This window comes from Artemia sp. Qi Xiang Cuo, chromosome 18, assembly GCF_049724085.1.
Source record: "Artemia sp. Qi Xiang Cuo chromosome 18, ASM4972408v1, whole genome shotgun sequence".
Taxonomy (NCBI): Eukaryota; Metazoa; Arthropoda; class Branchiopoda; order Anostraca; family Artemiidae; genus Artemia; species Artemia sp. Qi Xiang Cuo.
Window position 1 is genome coordinate 22,028,855 of NC_142811.1, and position 12,583 is coordinate 22,041,437.

Sequence of the window (12,583 nt, forward strand, 5' to 3'; positions counted from 1 at the left end):
AATTTGCTGCAAATCACATTTCCATGTCAGATACCACACAGAGGAACACTATTCTACCTTCAGGCGTACTATCATCTTGAATAGTGTCATAAAAGTTTGAAGGATAAATTTCCTTTACATTCTCTTAATACAAAACAGACTATAATTAGCATTTTGCGAAATTATATACATGTGTTAGTGAAACTTCAACTGGTAATCAAAGTGAATGCCTAAATCCATTACTGAATCCGCAGATGAAGCAGAGGTATCACCAAGAAAATAAGGATAAGTTGAGCTTTTCAAGAAGTATTGTGAAGTACAAAACCTTTTTGAAGGTTTACAAACATGGAGTTTGATTTACACCAATAATTTAGGGCATTTGGATCCTCTTGAATAAGGACAAGATCTACTGGGGAGATGGCACTTCTACATCACCCATAAACAGTTTGACAGTCAAGTGACGAATTACTTCAGGCAAATCTTTGACAAACAAACAAAATAACACTGGGCCCAAACACCTGCCTTGTTGCACACCACTCAAAATTGGGGTCTCACTTGAAAGTGCACTACCAACTATAACTTGCTGTGAATGGCCTGATAAGTAATCTTTAATCCACGCTAAAGTTCTACTGCCTAGCTCATACTTTTCACATTTTTCGAGCAACCAACTAACTGAAATTTTGTCAAATGCTTTACTGAAGTCAATGTACAAGCAATCAAACTTTAAATTGAGATCAGGCATATTTTGGAAATCTCTAATAGCTTCAAGCAACTGCGTATTTTAAGCTGGGATTTCCCTTCAAGCTAGACAGCACATAATTTAATTACAAGTCACATGTGACAAACTTTGTCACAAGCTATAAAAAATTCAAGCAGAATCATGTCTGCGGGCAACCCTGAATCAAGGAAATTTGTGATGCGGTCATATGATTCAAGGAGATTGATATCAACAGATCTTCCTTGAGAAAAGCCATGTTATGGGCTGTGTAAAATAATATTTGCATCAAGATGTCTAATAACTGCAGAATTCATTATTCTTTCAAGAACCTTAACAACTACTGCTGCCATGCTAATAGGTCAATGATTTTCAGCAGGGTCCTTTCCACTTTTCTAAAATATTGAAATGATATGGGCAGTTTTCCAATCCAAAGGGAGTCAGATTTATTCAATTTGAGGGACACAAGTCCCTTTAGAACTACTGTATCAGTGATTAGAATTGGTTCGATCTTATGTGATACATCATATTAAGGACGTGTAGAAAACCATACTGGAATTGGAGGAAAAAACAGATGAGTTATTGGTGGAAAATTTCAACTTTTAGCTCAGGATCAGCAACTGGTTGACTATTGCGCAGTAGGGTGGTCCTTAGGTACATAAAATATTTTTCGTTTTTCCTCCCTCCTACCATTCTAAACTAGTTTTCTATGATAGAAAAAAAGTTTCATTTATTTTTAGGATAACTTCATGTTTGGGGTATGGTCGAGGCACCCGAATTCTGATTATACTTGAATGTTATAGAAATTGCGTGTATATAAAGAAAATCATTGATTCAGGGTATATATTTATTAGTTAATAGTGAGTTTACTGTAAATTCTAACCCAAAATAGGTGTTATGTCTTATATATGGAGATAACTGAAGGAATTTAGGTTAATATATTAATAATCAATTAGGTGTCTGAGCATTTTCACATAAAATGTTTTGTTTTACAGTTGGTCATGGCGTTTTCAACATCCACACGCAGTAAACAGGAAGTGTAGCTGCTTGGTTCAGCTTTGGAAGATCTATATGGTTCAAAATTGCCATTAGTTGGTGATGTTCTCAGGCTCTATGGCACAAAGCTAAAAGTAGCCAAGATTAAACATAACGCAGCAGTATCAGTAATTAAGGACGTTCAAATGTTCTGGGAGAAAGACAGAATACCCAAGTGCCAGAGTGATGATGCAGCTGCTCAACTTGAAGCTTTAGTGAAGAGATGAGAAGGGTTGAAGAGAACCAAAGCAAGAAGGACAGCAACCCAGATAGCCGATGAGGAAGAAATTAAGGAATTTTTCAATGATCTCTTTGACATAGCTCACCAGGATGCATTACAGCTTATCAAAATTGAGGAAGATGAGCAATTTTTGTTGGCCCAGCTTAAAAAAGGAAGGCGAGGGGTTATGGCAGGGTTTGACATATCACTTGCAAAAAAAGTAGAAAGTACAGGAAAATAAACACAAAAGACAGTTCCACTTGAAGACAAAACAGCAACTTGAGATAGCAAATCTGGATCGAACTGTGTTAATGGAGTCTTTTGATTTGTCTTCTAGTAATGATGATGCAGACATGGAAGTATTACAGAGAGTCGGCAGTGAAGCCAACAAGCAACCATGTACACCAATACCAAAACGTGGAACAACTAACATTTTAACTCCTGCACTCCTGTCATCCCTAGACTGCACAAAGACAAGTGACAGGCAAGCAGTCCAGATTATTGCCCCAATAATTCAAGAGACATATCACAAAATTCAGGATTTCCGTATAAACAAATCATCTATAAGACATTACTGTCAGATGCATCATGTTATATTTTCATCTCAGTTGAAGTCTGATTTCAATCCCCAGAAGCTAATTGTTCTTCACAGGGATGGAAAGCTTATGGAGGACCTCACTGGGAATGAAAAAGTTGACTGACTGCCAATAATTGTTTATAGATCTGGAACAGAACAACTGCTTTGCATCCCAAAACTAGATAATGGTATTGGTAAAGCCATGGTAGATGCAATGATAGACACAGTGTCTGACTGGGGCATTGTAGACAGCATCAAGGCTCTCAGCTTTGATATAACATCAAGCAACACCAGCTGTTAAATGGTGCCTGTAGTCTGTTTGAACAGTATCTTGGTAAAAGTGTTCTGCATCTTGCATGCAGACACCACATCCATGAATTAATGCTGGATGAGGCATTCAGCATCACAATGGACCTTCACGTGATCCTGACATCCAGCTGTTCACAGGGTTCAAAGCCTTTCGGCCAAACATTGTGTACGGTAATTACAAGCCTGGTATTGAGGTTCTGTTCACTGCTGCAGCTCTGGTTGATGCCTTGGATGATCAGCTGACTGATCAGCTGGGTATTTGTCATCAACGTGAAGACTACCATGAGCTCCTCAAGCTTTCCCTGCTGTTCATTGGTGGCCTTCTGGCTCAAGATGTGTTGTCACGGAAACCAGGAGGCCTTCATTGTGCTCGTTCCATGGCACAACTGATTTATGCATTGATAATACACATGCTCAGAGATTCTGGCTACAAGCAGACAGATTGTGAAATCACTGGTCTGGGCAACTTAGGTGCTTTTGGTGTAGGAAGTTATGTATAGATTGTGGCTCCTTTCTCTTCAGCCAACAGCAGCACCAGCCAATGATTTAATGCTTCTGAAGAGTTTCCTCACTTGTGGATTGCCAGCAGAAACTGGTGCACTGAAGAAACTGGGTGGGCAGCTGGGGTATCTTAGTGAGGAAGTGATAGGACTGGCATTTTATTGACAGGGGTGTTGATGCAGCTGAAAAAAGAGCAAAGGTTGAAGCACTCTGCCTTGAAGGAATGGAGGAACAACCAAAGCTTAACACTGGACAAAACTACAAAAAAAAAGCAGCAGAATCAGCAAAGCTTTGTAAGTAGTCTAAGCCCCATTAGATGGACAGGGTGCATTTGAAGGCTAGCATTTAGTAAATTTAGAACAAGTATTAGAATGTGTCCAAAAGTGTGCATTCACCTTTAACTAATGAATTAACTGAGATAATCAAAAACCTCAAAATCATTTTTCTTTTTAAGCTCCAGTGAAGTTCTAGATGTTGGACTTTTAACTATCAAGGAACTTAGTTGAGTTTTGAGCAGTTATAATAAGATTTTGTAAGGGTATATCACAGATGCATATGAGGGCTTAAAAATTTCTTTAAATAAAACTAAATACTTACTAATTTCATTTATAAAAGTACATTGTTTCATTTTATGCTACACCACCCTTTTACAGAATTAAATATAACTATGTATACCCCTACTTATTTCAAAATAGACTGGCACAAATCTTCTCAAATAAGTAAAATTGCAGTTTAGTGGTTTTTCTGAATGAAACATAATGAATATACATAGTCATGTACAAGATTTTTTCTACTTTATTTTATAGTATAGAGCAAGCATAAATAAAAACATACAGATGATTTGTTATACCTCATTCTATCATAGAGCAAACAAACAAAGTGGCACAGATGACTAAAACTCAGAGAAAAAGAAGCTCAAAATTAAGTAAAATATTGTTTTGTCTAAACTCCAATAGGTAGGCCTATAAACTTGTCGAGTAGACAAATTTCTATAACATATAAATCAGAAGAGGGTTAACATAATAGCTTGGCAATACCTTCTTTGAGTATGTTTTTGGCCCTATATTCATTACCAAAAGTTATATTTCTCTAACCTAAACTCTTTCTAAGATAGCAAAAAGTAAATTATCTAGAATTTTATCCTAGGCTACTTGAAATAATTTTCAAATTAATTCAGACAAATTTTGTATGGAGTTAGGTTTTTTTGGGGTGGGGGAGAAATTCTAGTTAGCTAGTTCAGTATGAAGAAGTATTTTTCCAAAAGCCATTATTATTATTATTTATTGAAAAACTGTCTTTGTATTAAAAGAAAATGAGAGCAAAATATCACTATACAACAATGACAACGTAACTATAGTTGAAGAAGTTGTTTCCAAGCATGTCTTGTAATCTTGTGTTTGTGTTTCTCCATAAGTTTAGCAACAGCTATAGTATGATCTAATATGTTATGACTATAGATGAGTTTTGAATTGTGTGTCAAAGTTGGATATCTCAGTATGTATTTTGCAAAACAGAAAATAGGAGCAGATTTTTAATTTATCAATATTTGTAAGAATCTTCCAGAAGGGTTCAATGTGGAGGATGTGGGGGAGAAAAACAGTGTTGCACAGCATTGCAAGATAACAAGGATTAAAACAAAACTTAGAAGACTATGGAAGCATTATATTTTAGTAAATGTGTATAGTAACCATTCCTGAGCTGGGGGAGGGGCATAAGCCTATAGGTGAGATAGTTATCATAATTGTAAAGAGCATAAAAAAACATCAAGTATGGTCACCTTGTTCCTATTTTAGTAATGGTATTATTAATAGATAACTTTGGAGACCACACTGCCTTTCCATGAGAATAAAATAAAAGTTCAAAATAGGTATAAAATCCTTTTTAATAGACAGTATAATAAACTTCACAAAAAATACCAGATATTTTGGCCACATATACAGTGACCGTCATCAGTAGTAAAACTAAACTAAAACAATTTAAAACAAAAGTTTATATACTAAATCAAATAAAACTACATATTGTTTAAATCTCTAATTCTTTTCAAAGCAAAGGCGGAAGCTAGCCTCTGACCTTCTTGGATTCAGTTCATTAGCGTTCAATGATATAACATTTGGACAAAGGTCAACTACATTGGGTAAATTGAACTTTACTCTGTCATCTCTTTGGCTTTAGAGCAAGATTCTAAGTCTGAAGATTTTACTTCAGCCCTTTCAGAACATATTTTTAATTTTACAGACCATTTTATTTTGTTTGAGAATGTCTAAACTAAAACACAAGAATGTCTGAAAAAAAACTAAACTAAAACAATTTAAAACAAAAGTTTATATACCAAATCAAAATAAAACTACATATTGATTAATTATAAATCACTAAAATCTCTAATTTACTAAATCAAACAGTTTTATTTGATTTAGTATATAAACATTTGTTTTAAATTGTTTTAGTTTAGTTTTACTACTGATGATGGTCACTGTATATGTGACTGAAATATCTGGTATTTTTTGTGAAATTTATTATACACTGTCTATTAAAAAGGATTTTATCCCTATTTCAAACTTTTATTTTATCGGAATTATTTATATATCTAACTGATTTTGGGGCTTAGGATCCATCCCCAAGATTTTAGTTCCCTCTTTCAACTATGCCCCAAGATCTACAAAAGCCCTACATTTAGGATTTTACTGCTACTACTACTAACAACTCACTGCAGCACCAAGCCACCTACGCGTGATTCTCCTTCACCCAAATTTAGCCAGAGCTTACCTCTTTAGACCTGCCACAGACGCTCCTAGTCCACTTAAATTTTTTTTTATGACGTCCTCCCACACCAGACGGGGAAGAACTGCTTTATCTATAGCTCTAGATGGTTGGCCAAAAAGAACAATCTTTGGCAATCTGTCATCATTCATCCACATAACATGCCCTAACCACCTCAACCTTTTTTTCATTATAGCCCTAGAGAGCGGTATTGAACCACATTTTTTGAATAGACTATTGTTTGAAATATGGTCAATCAGCCAGGTACCCAGAACAATCCTTAAGCAATCTCTCTGGAAAACATCTAGGAAATCTTTATCTACTTTTCGTCCATGCTTCAGAGCCATATTTGATCACTGTCATCACTGTAGCTTCTAATATTCTAATCTTGGTTTGCAGACTTATCTTCCTATTCTTCCAGACTTTTTTAACTGTGAAAAACACCCTGAGCCTTGGCTATTCTATTTTTAATATCTTCACTGCTCCCACCATCTTTACTAATAATACTACCAAGGTAAGTGAAGCTGCCCACCTGATCAATCTTTTCATTACCCAACATCACCTTTTCATCTTCACATATTCCTAGCCTTAGTGACTTAGTCTTCCTAATATTAATTTTCCAACCAATTCTAGCACCCTGAACTCACAAAACCACTTAAAACTTCATTCATTTTGCTCACACTTTCATCTAGGATGCTTAAATCATCAGCATAATCCAAGTCCAGGAGATTTTTTCCTCCCCATTTGATTCCATGGTCTCACATTGCCTTTCCTGTGCTCCTTAAGACAAAGTCAATCAAAATAACCCATATAAAGGGGGATAGAACACAACCCTGCTTAACTCCTGATTTAATATAAAACCAGCTGCTAACCTCATTTCCTACCTTAACTGCAGCAGTGTTATTCTTCTAGATAGCAATAATCACTTTAATGTATTTGTCTGGTATACCATACAAGGATAAAACCTTTACTAAAGCTCTTCTATCAACAGAATCGAACGCTTGCTCATAATCTATAAAACTGAATACAAAATGTGTTTGAAAACTCAGGCACTTCTCAAGTATTAGCCTAAGAGTGAAAATTTGGTCAACCCATCCTCTTCCTTTTCGAAACCCTCACTGTTCTTCTTTTACAACTTTGTCTACGGCATCTCTCAGTCTCAAAAGTATCATATTACTAAGTAGTTTGCTACCTACAGAGACCAAACTAATGCCTCAATCATTACGACGCTCACTCTTTTCACCTTTCTTATAAAGTGGCTTAATTAAGGTTTTCCTAAATTGTTAGGTACTTCCCCTTTTTCAAAAATCATGTTCATAATCTTCAATAACTTATTTCTAATCTCTGAGTCACCATATTTAAGAAACTCATTTACCACCCTATCACCACCTGGAGCCTTATTAGTAGTTAATCCTTTTAGTACTGTTGCTCGGTCCTCCTCACAAAACCACTCTTCCCTCACATCCAAGGTCTCACAAACTTTTTCATTGTCCTCTATATTTTTTCCAGCAACTCTATCTTGGTTAAGCAAGTTCTCAAAATGTTTGGCTCAACTCACTTTAGTTTTTTCCTTATCGCTAATTGCAACCCCATTCCTATCTTTAACTGGGACAAGACCTGATTGACTACTCCCTCTCAATTTTTTAATGTGCCAGTACAATATTTTACTATTATGCTGTCTAGCTGCATCTTCCAGATCCTTGGCAATTTTATCCATGGCCTCCACATCACACCTCCTTACTTCATATTTTAATGCTTTCTCCACTTTCTTTAAATTTCTTTTGTTTTCATACAATCTATCACTCAGATAATTCTTGAACAATTCCTTTCTCCTTTCTATTAAACATAAAGCTTTTTCACTAATATTCTTAGCTGCAGTTCTAGCTTTCTTCCATAAAACACCTTCAGCAACTTCACAAATTATTTTTCTAAAATTATTCAAACCTTCCACATTGTCAAATTTTAAAATCTCAAGTTTAGTATTCAACTTTTCCGTGAAAGTTTCTCTCAAATTTTCATCCTGGGGTCTACCAACATTATAACTTCCTGGGAGGTACTTACCCTTCCAATATTTCAGCTTTAAATTAACCCTTGACACTACTAGATGGTGATCTTTACTTTTTACATCAATAACAGCACTCCTATATACCCTAGTATCTTGTATTGATCCTGCCAGTCACAGAGACTACACACACAGAGAGAACACACAAACAGAGACAACACACACACAGAGACAACAAAAACTCAGAGACAACACACACATAGGGAAGACACATGCACAAAGACGAAATAATCACAGATTAGGATTTTACCCTTTCTAAATATGATTACTTCTGTTCCAATGACATTCCAGTCTCCCTTCCTAATGCTACAGATTTAGTGTAAGGCTGTATATAAAAGTTTGCTAATGTTTTTTTTTTCAAATTTTCATTATTTATAATTATTATACATGTGTTAATTATAAATAATCCAAAAAATGATAACAAAATACAAAAAAATAGCAAATTTTTATATAAATGTTAGATCTATAGGATCTTATAAGTGGTTCTACTCTCTATAAGGAAAAATGCCAATAAAACTAAAGTACTAGCACTACATTTCATATTTCATTGCTATAATCATTTAAAATAATATTTTGGTAAGGGCTGTGGCTGCAAAGGCTAGTCAGATTCTTGGTATATTTAAGTATATCTGCCAGTTATACTTATTTAAGTATAACTGGATAGTCAGGGTAATGTTTATGTTAATGGACTATTAAGGTAGCTAGGAAACAAACTTACCTCTATAATCAGAATTGCATCTTGAATCCAAATTTAACATTCATTTGCATCAGAAATGCACTTCATCCCCACCCTGCTATATACAAATTCAGGGTATATATTTGTGTATTAGGGGGAGGGAAGTAAAATTAACTTCTGATGCAAATGAATGTTGAATTTGGATTCATATTGGAAATGGTAAATGGTCAATGTTGATCAACAAACCCATGTGATGTTGTGAAATTTAAACTGAGAACTATTGACACAAACTGAGTGTCTCAGACATTTTTCCAATTCTAGTGTGTTATTTTTTCAATCATTAGACCCTAAAGTGTGAAATTAAAGTTACTCACCTTGGTGTTTTATTCAGTTTATGTGTTTCCCAACTAATAATATATAAGTTTAATTCCCTGGAGATTTCAACATCTACATATTTTGAATTTTTACCAACACAATTTTCTTTTGGTCAAATTTTAAAATAAACCCAAAAAATGATGCCACCACAAATTACAAAGCACCTAAGAGAAAGCCCAAAAAAGAATGTGGACAACTGCATGCTCTGTAAATTGGACCTTGATGAAAACTCAAGTGTGCTGAATTCTAACAATTGTGATAAATGGTTGTGATGAGTTAGTCTGAACATATCTGATGATGAGTATGCTCTGCTAAATAAAATGGAAGATAGAAGTGGTCTTAAATGGACCTGTCCACAATGCAAGGTGGCTGATCCTGCAGTCACAACTCCTATGCATTCCACAGCTACAATCAAAGAACTACCCAAGTGATTTTACAAGCTATGTCAAGCCTCAAGCCAAGTCTCTCAAACACAATTTTGCAATCTGAGACTGCACTTAAAGTGGAACTCAGTGCAATCAGGGACAAAGTGAACAGTGTTGAGGCAGCTTTATCATCCAAGTGTAACTCTGCCAAAACTAAACAGATTGTTCAGGCAGAGGTCCAGACTCTGAGTGTGAACCTCCAGCAGTCCCTTGAGACAGAAGTACAAGAAATAATCTGTGCTGAAAAAGATTGCAATGTGCATAAAACAACATAGTTGCCAATGGAATTCCAATATCTAGCACAAAAGATGATGCAAATGCTGTCCAAAACTTCCTGTCTAGCAAGTATGGAATTGTATGTGGTCCCTTAAGTAATGTTTGATGATTAAATGCGCAGAGTGAAAAAAGCACCTAGCACTCCTCCACCACTGTTGTTTATTGTGTCCTCCTTCCAGATCAAGAAGCAAATTATGAAAGCATCATTCACTAAAAAGGAGGATATCCAGTTCTGCATGACTTCTCAAAGCAGGACTGTGAAAAGCATAAGCAGCTTGTAAAAAATTCAAAGAATGCACTGCTGCAGGCAACTAAATCTTGGCATATGCAGTTTCAAAATTGTAAAAAAAAAAATGGTTAGTCAACTTCTGCCCCAATGTGGATGTACAACCCCAAAAATCAGACAGTGTAGGCTACATAGTGTAAATGCTAATGTTATATCTATTGAAAGACAATCAACTGTTTCTAGTGCTGATTTATCTAAATCTGAAATAAACTCTGAGAGTTTTTGGACTTCAAATTCATCAACAGCTGCAATAACCTTTGCCTCACTAGACAACCACATGGATGAGCCCAATTGCCAGACCAACCACCAAAGTAAGAAACACCTACAAAGAGTAGGTCCAACTTTTTCTGCCCTTATTACTAATTTTGACCAGCTTACTAACAAAATGAATGAGCTGAAAATTGTTGTTTACTCAAAAAATTATATTCTGGTTCTTATGACCAAAGTTTGCCCAAAGTCTAGTAGTATTAAGTTGGCTGAATCACATATTAAGTTCCCTGGATATTTTGTCATTACAAATTTACAGTCACCAAATTGTAGACATGGTATGTTGGTACTTGTCAAAGCATCCTACAGCACCTAACAAGTTAGTCTATCCTGCAACTCAGATTATGTGTAATCACACTGATCACTGATCACAACAACATGTTGGTAACTCAAATAGGCTACATATAAAGGAGCCCCTCTGCCCCAAATCAGCCTGAAACAGAAAAAGTGATTACATGTATGTTTTTTAAGGCAACTGCAAGATTCAAAGGGACTTTGCTGATAGCTGATGACTTTAACTTCCCCACCCTTCACTGGAGAGAAGGCTTTCCATTTGACCCTTTCAAGCAGAATAGAAGCACAGATGTCCTTCTGTCCTGCTGGAAAGGGTCAAATGGGAAGCCTTATCTCCAGTGAAGTGTGGGGACACTCATGTTCATGACCCCTCACTCCCACACATGACCCCTCAGATACATAGAGAACAAAACCAAAAAAGCTGATACTGGAACAGGTACCATAAAATGGGGAAACATTGTCACTATCAAAAGTTTGCAAAGGCTTGAAATAAACTACAAAATCTCACTAAACAACTATAATCAAACTTCAAGTCCAAGCTTGCAGATAATAGCAAAAGAAACCCCAAAATGTTTTGGAACTATGCATCCAGCAAAGATCATAGTAGACATTGAATAAAGAAACTGAAGAAATCTGATGGCACAGAAACTATTGACCTACAAGAAATTGCTGAATTACTCAACAAGCAATTTGCACCAGTGTTTACTCATGAGCCTGACAGTCCTCTACCCAACAGTCCAGCATATAGTATACTAAAATTTATGCCACCTATCATGATTACTCCAAGGTTTGTCACAAAGCAACTTGAAGTGCTAGATGTTAATAAGTCTGCAGGGCTGGATAACATTCACTCAAGGCTCCTAAAAGAACTGGCAAATGAGATATCAACTCCATAATGTAAAATATTTCAGATTTCCCTTGACTGAAAGACTCTGCCTTTAGATTGGAAAAGCTCTTACATTACACCAATCTTCAAGAAAGGTGACAAGACAAATGCAGAAAATTATTAGCCAATCAGCTTAACCTCAGCTGTAGCAAAAACCCTGGAATGCTTTGTGAATGCCAAAATTCTAATACATCTTCTGTCCTCTAGTATACTGTCACCAGACCAGCAAGTGTTTCTTCCCTGAATGTCAGTTGAGACTAACATTCTTGTAACCTACTATCTCATCAACGACATACAGGAGAAAGTATTACCTGTTGACGCTATGTTCCTTGACCATACCTCAGCCAGTGACACGGAACCCTGGTATGCTATGTGACAGCCATAATTCTCCTAATTCTTCTGTCCAATAGTATAATGTCACCAGACCAGAATGTCTTTCTTCCCAGAAAGTCAGTTGAGACTAACTTACTTGAAACCTACAATATCATCACAGACCTTCAGGAGAAAGGATTACCTGTTGACGCTATTTTCCTTGACCATACCTAAGCCATTGACAAGGTACCCTACAGATGCCTTAGGGCCAAATTACAGGCAGTTGGCACCCACAACGATGTAGTAGAATGGGTGATGAATTTCCTGACAGAGTAAGAGCAGCAGGTCCAACTTTTTACCAATAATGGCAATAAATTATGATAGGCCTATGAACCATGTGATGTTGTCAGTGGAGTTCCTCAAGGGACCATCCTAGGCCCAATCCTCTTCCTCATTTACATAAATGATATGACAAAGGAAGCTACAAATAATATCATGTTTTACGCTGATGAATCCAAGCTTTTAGGACTGGCCATTCAACAAAGCCTGAAATCAGAACACCAGAGAATCCAGAAGCAGACCAGTGAATGGCTGCTCTAGTTTAACATAAATAAATGCAGTGTCCTCCATT

At 36.1% G+C, this 12,583-nt stretch overlaps 2 protein-coding genes across 2 annotated transcripts in view; both read right to left on the reverse strand.

Annotated features, from left to right (window-relative positions):
- LOC148941326 (putative G protein-coupled receptor B0563.6) overlaps positions 1 to 12,583 on the reverse strand; it is a 124,236-nt gene that overhangs the window by 66,822 nt on the left and 44,831 nt on the right. The gene's annotated exons all lie outside the window — the stretch shown is intronic.
- LOC148941328 (mitochondrial import receptor subunit TOM70-like) overlaps positions 1 to 12,583 on the reverse strand; it is a 52,077-nt gene that overhangs the window by 38,989 nt on the left and 505 nt on the right. The window lies entirely within an intron of this gene.